Source organism: Mytilus trossulus, chromosome 7 (assembly GCF_036588685.1).
Source record: "Mytilus trossulus isolate FHL-02 chromosome 7, PNRI_Mtr1.1.1.hap1, whole genome shotgun sequence".
NCBI lineage: Eukaryota > Metazoa > Mollusca > Bivalvia > Mytilida > Mytilidae > Mytilus > Mytilus trossulus.
Window position 1 is genome coordinate 30,880,496 of NC_086379.1, and position 16,194 is coordinate 30,896,689.

General features: G+C 31.2%; 1 protein-coding gene across 2 annotated transcripts in view; it reads left to right on the top strand.

Moving 5' to 3' along the window:
* The window catches only part of LOC134724920 (FMRFamide receptor-like), a 77,824-nt gene that overhangs the window by 21,206 nt on the left and 40,424 nt on the right, over positions 1 to 16,194 (top strand). The gene's annotated exons all lie outside the window — the stretch shown is intronic.

Consider the following 16,194-nt stretch of genomic DNA (forward strand, 5'->3'; position numbering starts at 1 on the left):
ATTGTCTTTTAATAAATTTATCCAGCTGTGTACGTTTACCTGCAGTAAAAAGATTCTAAATATACATGTATATAATATTGACGTGATTAGTTTGTAAACATTCGCAATATTAATTACTTCCGTAGTAATCCGAATAATCAAGTAGTTTTAATCCGACTCACTTTTGATAGCTGTATTCACGTCGAGAGGTCACTGACCGATAGAACATGCGTTAGTTTTCTCGTTTGAATTGTTTTACATTGTCTTATCGGGGCCTTTTATAGCTGACTATATGTGGTATGGGCTTTGCTCTTTGTTGAAGGCCGTACGGTGACCTATAATTGTTAATGTTTGTGTCATTTTGGTCTTTTGTGGACCGTTGTTTCATTGACAATCATACCACATTTTCTTTTTTATAGAATCATTCGAGTTACCTTCGTAAAAAGCAAACCAGACATAAAATGATGACAAAACGAGAGCAGAATGACACTTATGTGTGACATAAAACAATGGTTAAGTTATTTGTAAAATTGTGTTGCCTTTGCGTCTTCGCCCATTTATTTAATATTCAAAATTAATTACGACCGTCATGTATCTCTGACGGCCAATATTGTCATTTGTGTCCTTTATTATGGTAAAATTCGAGCAAAATTAATTTGATTAAGTCTGCTATCCAAAAAATTCACAAATCAATGAAAATCAACATTGTATTATGTATGAAATAAATATTGTATTCATTTGTACTTTGTAACTTTCACATTGTACTTAATTAACTGTAACAAAATACGTTCTGATCAAAATTGTGATTTCATCTGGATTAAAATCTTATCCCCAGGGAACAATGATAGCTAGTATTGAAAGCAATTGACTCATTTATTTTTTAATATATTTAGGTGTACAATTGTTCTATATTGAAATAGTAATAACTTGCCTTTCAATCTGAAGTATTTTCCTGATTTTTGTACAATACAAGAGACGTAATGAAGTAATGTTACTGGTGTCCGGACAAACAGAACATATATATCAAACCTTACTAACTAGTTTTTTAAAACTATTCGATGGGATTGTCTGTTGTGGTTTTATTATATCGTAGAATATCCGGTATGTCGGTGTATGCAATGGGTTACGCTTGTAAAAAAGTTGTCCACCTCAATTTCTCATTTTGATTTCAATAATATCAAAATTTTGTAATATGTTAGTTTTGCCCTAACTCATTTTAATTGTCTTGTGTTTGTTCTGTTTTGCTATCGTCGTTACGTCGAACACTTATTATATAAATGACAGTCTGTTATAAAGAGCATTTGACTGCAATTCAATTTTTTGTTGCTCCATTTTCGCCGTGTTCCTTCGTTCTTCATGGGTATTACAACAACATAAGCTTATGTATCACCATTAATGTTAACGGTCTGTATATAATACAGTAATTATTTGTTAACATCATTCTATAATTACTTTAATACCACAACTTAGATTTGGATAACATAGAAATTACTGTTTAACACATTACAAGATTATGTATTGTTTGTATTGATGATTTAATTTAATTTTGTGAAATACAATCGTTTTGATCTAACTTGCGGGGGTTTGTTTGGGTAAATATCATAACCCCAGGGAACAAAAGAGTTTGTTATCGAATTGATTGACCCTTTTTATTTATATAGATGAATAGCTAATAAGACGTTTCTTTATTATATTTCATCACTTACTTAAATACAGCAAGGCTTAGAGGTAAGACACGTTGTAAAGTAATTCAAAACAAATAAAAAAAGTTTTGATCTAATTTCCATTTGTACCAACAATGACCAATGTCACATAAAAAATTAAAATGCGATTAAAATTCAATGTGGGAATTTGTCACAAAACTATGTTTTTATCAAGTAAGACTGAAACATCATATAAATACATATATGCATATAGCATATATAAACTGAATACGGCCAGCTATTTTCTAAATTTTGTTGATAGTATAGATTATTTATTCAGCCAGGTCGTTTAAGAATTAAGTTGATTTCAAGATGTTTTAAAATTGATTTATTAAACTTTAATGCGAATATGCTACAAATGTATTCTCATAAACATAATGCTTCAGAAAAATTAATAAAATATTAAAAAAACAAAAATAAAAGTAAATGCTTAAAGATGCAAATATGAAACAAAGACATCAAATTGATTGTCTATCATTAGTATTGATGCAAACGATTACTCATACATTACAACCACATATGAATTTGCCTACAAAATACATGAAAGAGGTAAAGATAAATAACGCTCCAAATAGAACTCATTCTTAAATGTTCCACATTTATGTCATATTGTTTTATTCTTATTTTTATCAAATATAAGTAAAAATGACACCGGGATCCCTAAATATTTGTTAATTTTTATACGCGAGTGAAAGGGATAATTTGGTATACATGTACGTCAGATAATGTTTCACTTTTAATGTTGCGGGTGAAATCATTTGTAAACACCTTGTAGAATTAAAGTTGATAACATAGAAGCTACCATACAATGAACTACATGACACTGTATTGTGTTGATTGGTGATCGTATTTAATTTAGTGAAAAAAAATCGTTTTGATCAAACTTGTTTTTGTTTAGTTTTGATAGACAACGTATACCCCAAGAACACAGGTATCTATTATTGAATTAAATTAACCTTATGGATTTATATAGATGAAAGCTAAGATACGTTATTTAAAAAAATTACAAGTGATATTTTCTTTATTCTGGATCGTCAGTTTCAGCGAAAAAACATAACAAGTAAGGAAACTTTAAAAAATAGTCTGAACAATGATTACAATTTCAAAATCCATCTAATGCTTAATTAGTTTAATAGAATATGCTTATTAGATATGTGAAGCGTTGGATATGTCGTGGTCCTATGCGATCCATGTTTTGGTGAGATTCGAGATGTCTTTTACGTTTGTTTACGTTTATATTTTTCAAATACTTTGGCTTTGCGCATCATTGAAGAGAAACATGTTGTTAAAATGCGCATTTAGTGCAGTTCAAATTAAAATTGGAACCATTTAGGCTATAATTCATGTTCATTGTTTCTTACTTCCTTAGTGGTAACGTGGAAGCACGTACTTTTTGGGGACTGAGTGAGGTTGTGGGTTCGATCGAGTTTGGGTCCAAATTTAAGCCTTGAATAATGGCATCTGCTGCTTCTACGCGAAACACGCAGAAAACGGGAAAATTAAAAGCCCAACCACATCAAACAATAAAACTCAATACGCAAAACTCCGAGGAAAACTCAAAACGGAAAGTCCCTAATCAAATGGAAAATCAAAAGCAATACACATCAGCCGAATGGATAACAAGTCTATTAGATTTCACAGTCAGAATGAAAAGTTAAATAAAGCTTTTCATTTCCTTTGATTTTGAATAGTAAACAATAACAGTTCATATAAAGTATGAACGTGACATACATATCGCAAGACCTTCAGTAATCAATTCTTGCAATATCCTTTTTATTGCCGTTTAAATACATGCAGTGCATACATGAAACTCGTCACATTGTTCCGTTTTAACTTTTACGATTAATTAATCGTTAATTCAGCTGTAACGATAATGTAAATTTTACAAAAATTTTATAGAATAGAGAGTATGTCAGCTCGCGGTTATCACTTTTCTTCATCAGATGTTGAAACTAACCGTCTTTATGGCACATTGTCGTCGTTTCAAGGCATTTAATGTTGTGTGTTTGTCATATAGTGTTATTGTTATGGTTATTCGTGGTTCATTAGACACCTCTTCAAACAAGCAGATTTTCAGATTAATTGCAATAAAATTATTTTTATAGAATTGTAATGTTTTCCAGATGGGTAAACTTCTTGTAAAGAAAAAAAAGGATTTTTATATCATTTTGTTTTCTCCTGTTCATTTTTTTTTCCCTTTTTCACGTTTATAGACATTTGAATCGGAGGAATGTATTGTTATGACTGTTGTCAGAAAACAGGTCTACTCGTTCCGATTATAGAGCATAAAACCACTGGTGACACTTGCAGACAATTTGTACCGTTAATGTTATTGCATTCAACTGAAATATAATGATTCAGTCTAACCTCGAGCTCATTCAACTAAATGCAATTATTATGTCACACCTGCACAAATTTATTTGTAAAACAATCCCAAATTAAGTAAAAAAACTTGAACAATTTACATACTGAACCAAATCCTCGCGGTTCCCTTTTATTGTGTAAATATACATATTATAACCAGTGTATGATATGACCGTGGTCTAAATAGTTAACATCGATAATTCTAACTTATTGTGCAACATCTAATGAACATTACCTGCAAGACTGTAAAGAGGCACCTCCAAATATCAATATAAGATATAAAATATATAGCCTCGGTTGTCCCTACAGGTTGTCAAAAGGTTAACTCTTGACCATTTAAATGTGGTATATCTTCCTACTTTGTGTGTGTTTGTAACCCTGATTTTTTTCCTCGCAATTGATTTATGACTTTTGAACAACAGTATACTACTGTTGTCATTATTTGTTAAGTTTTGCAACAAATAAGTTGATTCCACTGTTAGTTGACGTTTCGTCTGTGAATGTAGTACCAGCCAAGAAGTCAATACTTAAGTGCTGTAAATATATATCGTTGATGTGTCTTTATATTATAAATTTTCTATTTATTTTTTGTTTAAATCATTTGAAACACTAATTGAGGTTTTTTCTACCTCCAGGCACGTATGGCACCAGCAGGGTTTGTTGCAATCTTTTTCTTTGTATTGCTCTTCGACTTTGTAATTGAATTGGTTATACAACCACTGTTTTATTTCCAGATCCACTTATGTGTCTTGTCTTGAGTAAATGTGTGCCTGTCATGCAACATTATATAGATATAGGAAGATGTGATGTGCGTGCCAATGAGACAACTCTCATCCAAATAACTATTTAAAAAAAGGAAACCGTTATAGGTCAATGTACGGTCTTCGACACGGAGTCTTGGTTCACACCGAACAACAAGCTACAAAGGGCCCCAACAATGCCTGGTTTACTCAGAAAACATGTTTCTTGTTTTCTTCCCCATTCGAAGTTGGTTAAATTGTGTAGTCTGAATTTAAATGATATTGAATACTGTTCATTCTTTGAGCATTTGTTATATTAATACATGTGTGTCATCCGTCTTGTCGATGTAAAGTGTACAAACATTGATAGTGTGTAATATTTTTGTTGAATTATTGATATTTGTATTTCCTTTTCTTCTAGTAAATATGCATGTGTTTCAACTCCGCTTTTTAACTCACCTGGCCCGAAATGTGACCCCTTAAGGATATTGCCACTTATAGTCATTTTTTTATCAATTTTTCGTAAATTTTCATAATCCTCTACAAAAATCTTCTCTGAAACTACTTGTCCAAATTTTATCAAACTTAGCCACAATCATTATTAGGGTATCTTGTTAAAAAAACTGTGTGCAGTAACCCTGCAAACCATCCAAGATGGCCGCCATGGCTAAAAATAGAACATAGAGTTAAAATGTAGATTTTGGCTTACAACTTTGAAACCAATGCATTTAAAGCAAATCTGACGCATTTAAATTGTTTATCAAGTTAATATCTATCTGCCCTGAAATTTTCAGATGAATTGGACAATAGGTTGTTGGGTTGCGGTCCCCCCAAAGTAATTTTTAAAGAAATTTTGCCATTTTTGGTTATTATCTCCCATTCTATTATAGATAGAGATAAACTGTAAACAACAATAATGTTAAGCAAAGTAAGATCTACAAATAAGTCAACATGACCAAAATGGTCAGTTGACCCCTTAAGGAGTTATTTCTCTTTATAGTCAATTTTTAACAATTTTCATTAATTTAATAAATTTACAAAATATTTTTCTCTGTAAAGAAAGGGCCAAGTTTATTATAGATAGAGAAAATTGTAAGGAGCAAGAATTTCAGTACATAAAGATCTACAAACACATCACCATCACCAAAACTCAATTTTGTCAGGAATCCATCTGTGTAATTTGTTTAATATGCGACACAGGCTCTTAAGAGCCTCTAGTTAAGTTCTTTGAACTAGATAAATCTGATTTTGAATTCAAGTTGTATCTTATCCAACAGCTGTATATATTTTTTTTATTTTAGACTGTTCCAGCTGTTAATTTATTTATTTCATTCGAATGTATATCATACACTTGTACGCGCATAAGTGAATGACATACGTAAATGTAATATCACATAAATATAGTCTTATGGTGCCAATAAGTTGTCCGTCCTTTTTCACATCTCTGACAGGACACGTGTCCCTACTCGTCTTGGTATTACCGTTATTCATGATAGACATTATATATCTGGACTTTTTATAGTGCTGTTGGCCTTTGTGCGTTTGTTTTTCTGAAGAGTCGGATGTTGGTGTTGGTTGTGGCAATGTCCATCTTTTGTTTTTGTCCCTGCCAATAGTCTCTCAACTATATATCTTGGCATTCGAGAATACAATTTCAAAATAGATTTGATGATTTGAAAATATATTTATTATAAATTACCCTTTTGTGAATATATGTAAAACAAGTAATTAGAAGATCAGAAAAATAGCATGCAGGAATATTGCTATTGTAAACTACATTTACAACGGCAGACATGTGAGAAACTTGTTAAATTTTACTTTATTACTTGAATGCAATTTTGGCACTGACAATCCATTAAAACTATCACTAATTAGAATGTTTAATCTTATGTTAAATTAATAATAAAATGCATTCTCCAGAATTTGATGCCAAAAGGTTTCGGGAGACACAATGATTAGGCAATGAAACGGAACATTAAAGCAAGGGTTTGGCCAAGATTTGTATGATTTTAATATTTATACCAGCTGCTTGTATCGTCAACTTTTATGTTGTCAAGCTTCAGTTAGTATTTCTTGTATTGTTGCTATGTCAATACTGTTTGCTGTGGAAACGGTCTTCTGTTTTTCTGGTAGAATATTTAGAAAGTTGCAAATATAATTCTTATAACCATGTTGCATATGATAAATATTTTGATAATCACTAATGGTTTAAATTTTTATATAATTACATATATGTCAAATATCATTTATTTTCTTTAACAATTTGCTACATAGTCATACGTGTTTATTCTTCTTCTTTAAATTCATGATATTTATTTCGGGAATGAACCATTGGTGCATGGGTACAGTATATCGATATTGGTTTCATCATCGTTGCACTAAATATTCACTGTTTACTGCACGACATGTATATCAAACCTTACCGAGCATAAGTTTTGGAAAATTTATTCAACTCTGATAAAGACCGTTTTTTATTTTTAATCCTTAAACAGTTTTATGGTTTACTTTTTTAAATTGTTATTTGGATGAAGAGTTGTCTCATTGGCACTCACATCACATCTTCCTGTATCTATTACAGCAGTAACGCAATCCAATATTGCCTAGTTCTTTTTACATACATTTCAGGAAGTTGTTGCTAAATAAAGCGGAGAACAACGTCTTCTTGTTACAATTTCTATAATGCAAACATCAAACAAATAATGTTTAGTACTAGAATGATCCCAATAAAGAAATCATTATTTATATGTCTGAGGTTTTGATCCATCAAGATATCTCACGTTGTTTAAATTTTACTGAGTCTCTTGTTGAATAAGTTTTTGGAGGCTTATATTGTCTCAGTTTCTTTTGATCTCCTGTTGACCTAGTTTTTGGAGTCTTCTGCTGTCTGAATATTTTTGGAGCCTCCTGTTCTCTTGATTTTTGGAGTCTCCTATTGTCTTAGTTTCTGGAGTCTCCTGTTGATTTTGTTTTTGAAGTCTTTGTCTTAATTTCTGGAGACTCTTGTTGATTTTGTTATTGAAGTCTCTTGTTGCTTTAGTTTTTGAGTCTCCTGTGGACTTACTTTTTGAAGTCTTCTGCTGTAAAAACATATTTTAAGTCTGCTGTTGTTTTAGTTTTTGGAGTCTCTTGTTTCTTTAGTTTTAGAGTCTCGTGTGGACTTTTTTTTAAGTCTTCTGCTGTTTGAATATGTTTTAAGTCTGCTGTTGTCTTAATTTCTGGAGTCTCTTGTTGATTTTGTTATTGGAGTCTCTTATGGCTTTAGTTTTGGAGTCTCGTGTGGACTTTTTTTTAAGTCTTCTGCTGTTTGAATATGTTTTAAGTCTGTTGTTGTCTTAATTTCTGGAGTCTCTTGTTAATTTTGTTATTGGAGTCTCTTATGGCTTTAGTTTTGGAGTCTCCTGTGGACTTAGTTTTCGAAGTCTTCTGCTGTTTGAATATGTTTTAAGTCTGCTGTTGTCTTAATTTCTGGAGTCTCTTGTTGATTTTGTTATTGGAGTCTCTTATGGCTTTAGTTTTGGAGTCTGCTGTTGTCTTAGTTTTTGGAGTCTCTTGTGTTAATTTATGGAGTATCCTGTTGTCTCAGTATTTTAAGTCTCCTGTTTACTTGCAGCAATGTTGACCGCCCCCCCCCCCCCCCCCCCAAACTATTTGATTTAAGTTTTTTTTATCCTACATCGATCTTTTGATGTCGTCCCTTATAGATATCAGGATGAAAGTTTGTACGCAGGACTCTAGTAATGACAAAAGACTTATCAATGACGATCGAAAATAAAGATAAAAAAAAGTCCAAATAAAATGATAAATTGAAGAACTTGGAGGATCCTAAATTCCGAAATGTTTAGCCAAATACAGATAAAATAATAAATATTCCTGTTATAGTATCAAATCCTTAGTTTTTAAACAGTCAATTTGTGATAACGACAATTATGATTAATGTCAAATTAGAGGTGCTGAATACTGGTCTGGTGATATCTCGAGAGAGAAATTGTATCGAGAATGTGGTTGTAGATAAACTTACCGTAGATACAGGGATTAAAGTTAACTTTGGTACGCGATACGAGCGTTTAGTTTGTGTTTGTCTGTAAGATTTTTTATAAACTCAATGTTTCAACTGAGTAAATTGAAATAATTGAAATGTTTTTTCATTATTGGCAAATCAGATATTTCCAAAACAACTATGATTCTAGTAGGGAAACTAACTAATTGACATAAATGAATTAATTGTGCAATAATCATGTATTAATTATCAAAAATATCGTTAATTCAACAAGTGTCGTTTGTTTCTTCTGGTAAAAAAAACACTGATTAAGGAAAATACATGAGTTGCATTTTCGAAAATGAAAGAAAATGTATAATTGTTGTATTTTTAAATTCCTTTACGTTTGCTAAGAATTAAGAATTGAGTTTTTTTTTCTATCCAGAACTGATATATCTGAACTCCTGTTATTGTCGATAAAGAGTACGCTATGTAAGAAAAGATATGAGCATTTTTCGATAGATTCGTTTAACCCCGCCGCATTTTTGCGCCTGTCCCAAGTCAGGAGCCTCTGGCCTTTGTTAGTCTTGTATTATTTTTATATTAGTTTCTTGTGTACAATTTGGAAATTAGTATGGCGTTCATTATCACTGAACTAGTATATATTTGTTTAGGGGCCAGCTGAAGGACGCCTCCGGGTGCGGGAATTTCTCGCTACATTGAAGACCTGTTGGTGACCTTCTGCTGTTGATTTTTATTTGGTCATGTTGTTGTCTCTTTGACACATTCCCCATTTCCATTCTCAATTTTATCTTTTCCATATCTTGATTTCTTAAATGGAGGCTATATGGTTCAATTTCAAAAATGTATTAATAGTTATGGAACACCAAAGTTTTTCTAAGCTTCAAGTTTTGGAAATTGTTGGATGTTGTAAGGATTATAATGGTAAAACTATTTTCTTATGGAACTCAGTGATGAAACTTCATTAGAATACAGTAAGAGAAGACAGCTCTCATATTAATATTTATGTATAAGAAAAAAATAGTAGACAACTTCGTATGCTTGATAACTGTGGACTATCAAATATATGGAACTCTAAATATTTTATAAGTAAAAACTGGTTGTATGATACTGTTAAATTAAGATTAACTGACCAGTTCAGACAGACATGGTATGCTACTGTACAGAATTCTCCAAAAGCTCTAAATTATAAATTATTCAAAAATAGTATAAATTTCGAAACCTACTTTGATATTTTAGATGACAAAAATATTGCTTCTTTTTGTAGATTTAGAACGCTGAACACAAAAATTCCTATCGAAATTGGTAGATGGAAAAACATTCAAAGAGAAAATCGTATTTGTACTTTGTGCAATTCCGGTGACATTGGCGACGAGTTCCATTATATTTTAAAATGCTCGACAATAAACGATAGTAGACAACAGCTACTAAAGCATCATTTTATAAACAGACCAAATATTTTAAAATTTCAAAGTCTAATGAATAGTAGCAACCCGTCTGAACTCAACAATCTGTGCAAGTTTATAAGAATTATTATTAAATGCCTAGAATCTCCTGGGTAATCACTTCTCTATTTTACATTTGTATTTAAAATTTATACTATGTTAATTTATTTGTATATGTCTCTGTACCATTGTACTTTGGTTTATGAGAATAAAGATATATATTCAGATCACTATACTTGTAGTCTTGATAAATTAATTAACCAAATTAGAGTTATCTCCTCTGATATAACATAATTGTTAAACGTTTAATCAATTAGTGTTTTTTGTTTCTTTCTTGTAAACAAAGTCATAAAAAGTCTTCATTTCATAGAGAGGATGAAGATACCAAAGGGATGTTTAAACTCAAAAGTTGAATTCAAACTGACAACTCCTCCCTTTTAGTTAAAACTAAAAGTTTGTTTGTGTAAATTAACAAAAACAATTAACGTCTTGGGGTTTTTCGTGACATTATTTTCAGAACTCTAAGAAAAGCAGGGTTTTTTATATGTATATATGTAGGTGCTAAGATAACAAAAGTTTTGATTATGTAGACAAATCAATTACAATTATATATATAAAGAAAGGCAGGTTTAATATAAATTTGAAAACAAAACCATTGATATATATTCATAATCACTACAACCTTTTATTAAAGGTGCCATTGTGATATTAACTCTTTAAAAGTCGTAAAGAAAACATGAATATCCACAAGAGTATGTTGTTATTATAACGCAGTTTAATTCGAGATTCAATTTTTTTTTAGCATTGCACATTCGAACATCTCTTTTATTGCCGTAAGTTATAATTTGTTGATTTAATAGTCTGGAATTTACAATATTAGATGTGTATTGGTTCTCACAGCTTTAGGTACATTGTTTTTGCTCATTAATTTCTTATCGCTGTAGGTAGTATCTATGGTAAAAACATTAGACATGAATACGCATCAGTAATTATCAAAACGCAGTAAATTATAAACAGATCCATAATCTTGTTCATTTCCACCTGCTTGACGACGTTAGTTTCGCATTCGTTGGTGATATGGGGTTATACGAAAATAAACCAAATCCACCGAAATCGTATATAGCTTTCAGGTATAAGCATCTGAAATTTTTTTTAATGTTTTATATCAAGATAATTCTTTAGGCGTTGATATCCTTAAGTTGAAATTTTATCGTTTAACGAAAGTCTTCAGATAACTAATTTATAGTAAGTGGAAGATATAACGGAGGTTTTGATAGTAAATGGCGACTTGAAACTCACTACATGATTTCCTAAACAGACAATTCATTTATACTGGAATGAAAAAAACCTAAAATTAGTCTAGTGGTTTTGCTGATAGTCCACCCACCATCAGCGATATCGGACCTTGGCTTTCAATGTTATAAAAGATAAAACTCAGTGCACTTTATGAATTGCATGCGCCCGACATGTTTTTTTTCTGGAGAAACCTCTATTAGGACAATTATTTAGAACGCAAAGGATGAATAAAACCGAAATGGTTGTAGAGATAAATAGGAAATATATTTAATATGCAAAAGGATTAGATAAATCAAAAAATTAACTAAGCATTTTTTTTTATTTTTGTCGGTAGAATGTTATCGGGTTATTTTACTGTCGGTAAGATACATTTTTAAAAGGTGGCAAATATTAACATGATTAAAGATAAAAATGTCGAAATACCGTACGGATCTTTACTTCGGGGAAAGACCTTATTTTTACCTCGGTTGACATTATTTTTGCTTCAACATTGCAAAATCTAAACTTCGACGTCTACAGTTTTCCTTTGTGCCGCTGAAAACTACATGCAACTATTCTGGTTCTTTCAAACGCAAATAAACTCTAAATATGTTTATAAAGCAGGCAATGATAATTAAAAAATAATAATTTGTTTTCGCTTTCGCTAATATCACTATAAATATGACGTGTCGAACCTACATTTTACGTAAATGTCTTGTAATCCTGGGAATTGAATTCTGAGTATGTAAATCAGCAGACCCTTTGATATGAAATATGCGAACAAAACTCATTTTGAGAAAATTTATCGCATATAAATCATTGGAATCATCGCAAGAATTAAAAGTGTTATTAAGTATAAAGTAATCAAAAATTGACTGATGCCTAAAATTCAACAATTAAATTTACATTTATTTTCCATTTAACTTCCTCGGTCATAAACCAATCGAGTACTATTGATAATTTTGCGTGTTGTGATTTCGTACTTCAAAGAATTATCTTCTCTTTGAGCGAAATGTCTTAATGATTGCTGTATCTGAATATGCAAACCTGTTTTCACCAGTGTGTGATACAAAGATGAAGACAAATTATTTTTGTATTTAGTTTTCATAGATATGACAATCGGGTCATCGCCAGTCTTTCAAAACAGCACGAGATACATCTCTCTAGCAAGAAATCTGTTCCTGTGATGCAAAAGTGTAAGCGTAATAGTTGATTGCTTCATGAAATCATTGTCTTACAAAACTGCACAATACAAGGAATATTTTTTGTGCCATACAAATAATCATTTTTGGCCGGTGATTTGGCTCGTTATTCACAGTATCAGATAACAGGAAGTAAGCATGCATCTTACAAATCCTAAAGATTAAAATAAACAATTAATTTCCCCATAGACGACAATGGTAGCCTTTTTCGAGATACAGACTTAAGAAAGTTGATTTTCTTAACGAAACCTTGCCAGAATCAAAGAAAACTTATTAGGACAGTATTTTTTGGTCCAAAAAATATAGGTTCGCGTTGCTTTTCTTAGCGTATTTTGCACTTATCTCCCATGCCTATCAATTTTGCCCTTAAAAATACGTGTCTTGTCGTAGCGTTGAAAAGTCATCTCAGTGCCTTTAGGGCTACGGAATAATTTTTATTTTGCATTTTGTATAAAGCAGAGTGCACGAAGTCTCTAATAATAAAAAATAACGGGCGCACATATCGACCAATCAGGATTCGCCATACTCTTAATTCTGAATACCATGTTATGCTCATAAAATGGCTGCGCCCATAAAATCTAATGGTGTATTGTAACCTATAAGCGTATACTAATTTCATTTAAACACTCAACTGCCAATCTGTTGATTATATACAAACTGTGCACTTAGTACCTCTTGAGAAAAAGGGTCACAACAATTTACGTTCCTTCAACTAATTGAAAAATTTCAAGTATCTGCAAATATGAAGTAGGTGTCGAAAAGATCAGAAAAAAGCTCACACGTTAACTACAGTGCTGGTCACCAAATATAAAGTTATTATTCTTTTTTTCTTTTTTTATTATTTATATTTGCAAACTATGACAGTTTTCATTTTTTCATAAATGAACGGAAGGGTAAATGGACAAAATGAATGCAACATAGCGTCAATTCCTAGAGTCAAGTCATTATCCACAGTTTGGCCTGGATATGTTTAAACGAAAATATGTCTACAGACTTCCAGAAGTGAAGGAGAATTAGTCACGGCATTTCATTAAAAAAAAGAGAAAATTGCGAGTTTTTAAAAACCCTCTAATTTTAGTATAATTCAGTGAATAGTAAAAGATTAGTAGTTAACACGTTCGAACAAATTCCCTGTCAGTTTAAAGATGATATCATCATGTATATGTTTATTTGAATTAGAAATTATCAAACTAGCACATTTCTCACGCTGTTATGTCAGATGTGCATCTATTTCATGAAATAAAAAAATGACATTTTTATCTGCAAGTCCCATCATATATACTTATACTAACTAATTTTTTTTGTGTTGTTTTGCAGGCTAGTGCTTTTACATATTGAAATGAAATGCTGGAATTGTTACAGCTTTAAACAGAATTAGCCTATACAAACATAGATACTCTCACACAGGTTGAAAATGCTTTTTTCACTAACCATTCATATTATATTGAAATTAAAACACTTAGCATGTATCAAGGAAAGCGCTTAGAACACACATGTATAAATGTACTTCTGTTAGTTTTCTTTGTGTTTGCAATATTTACCGGCAACCTTTTTTACTCCAAGATTGCACTCATAATAAGATAGTGTTGAAGTCTTGATTTAATGATGCAAGGTTCTTTCTTTTTGTTTGCTGTTTGAAAGCTTATTTTTTTAGGTGTTTGAAAGTTCAACATTTACAAATAACGCTATATATACTTCCTTTTTTAACAAGTAAGTGTTAATAAACTGGTTGGGTTTTTTTCAAATGCAAACAGTATGTCCTGTTTTAATATACATGTGTCTTTATTACGTAATTAATTCACTATTTTGTAACTTCAATATTGCACTTCAAGACGATGATGCTATGAAACAATTCAGTAACATTTAGTTATTAATCTGTAAAAACAAAATAGAAAAATAAAGCAATTATGTGATAATTTATTCCAATATCTCATATCCATTTATTTTATTTGTTTTACCAGCAGGCACATGATAAACATAATTATTTAATCAACATTAGTTGTCGGAGTATTTTTTTGTACATGGTACATCTAACCACAAGCATTTAGTACGAGAACACAGTCATGTGCTGCATAATATTTCCGTAGAAAATAGTTTATGACCTTGATAGGACAACGTGTTTCTGCTTTCTTTAAATCTAAACTATTTTCAGTAAAGGTTGTTCGAAAACATTTTGACTTACAAAAGGGATTTTAAGTTTTCCTCAACAGTGTCCCATTTCGCCGGAAGTCACCGCTTTACATTGATTTTTTTCAAAATTAACGATGTAGTTTTATTATTATCATGTATATCAATGAAATAATAACTAAAATGAGATATTATTAATGCATTGTAGAAAATAATCACACTGGGAGTCTGGTTTTCCACTGAGTTGGATAAAGCGTATGCTTATTGATTTCGTGAAAAATGATATTATGTAAGCAAAAAAAATGTTAAAACAACCCATTGAATTTCGAAAAACAATGATAAATCGTGACAATAATCAAACTTTTTGAGTGCAAGCAGCCGACAACTGCCAGTTTGACATAATTACTGAGACACAGATATTGTCTGTAAAAGGAAGAATGATTGAAAGTTTCTCAGCATGAAATTATTGAAATATTTAAATGTTATAAAACAAAAAGAAAGAACATTGTTTGATATTTCAAGCAATTTGAAATTGTGAATTGTGTATGAATATTTCTCTAATTCAACATGCATTTGAACCAGTTCAAGTAAGTTTGATAATTCCCATTAATTTGTCTCGTGTTTTCCGCCAAGTCCATTAGACGTCCTATACTCGACCTTTTCCTCATATAATAAGGGAAACATATTCTTCCTCTTTTCCCCGTTGACAACGATGCGTGTTGGTGTGTCTCCTTGACAGTTCAATATCGGTAAACCTCGCATTTTAATGTTTAAAATTAAACTCCCTCGAGGTGGAAAATATCATCATCAACGAGGTGTTATGGCAAAACCATATGATAATTTGATGATGATTTTTTTATTACAGTAAGAACGAAGGATTTTAAAATGTTTGTAAAAAATACGGTAAGAACAAAATCGAAGAATCAGCATATTTTCGTTGAAGTGGATTTTTTTTCTCTCCAAAATTTCACATGAATCATTAAATCTCAACTTCATCAGTTTGACTACAGGCTCGGTAACAGAAGAAGTCCCACGTAGCGAGTGTCCCTATAAAACGGGAAAAGGTAATCAAAAGATAAAACTGCAGTCATTTTTTCTTTTCAAAATATGGTCATATATTTAACTCATGATTTATAGGTGCTCCCTCGAGCTCTCCTTCCTTATCCTCAAATCCTCGATCTACTCCAAATGCGCACTAAGACTTATGTGTCAAATAAATCTAAAAAAAATAATTGTACTGTTTATACCATTAATGTTTATAAATAAATCCTTATTCAAGAGATAATCATGTATAAGGAGTTCATCGTTCTTGATTAGGTTGCATTTCCTAATTGTATATGAAAGGTTCTTGACTTTTACGTA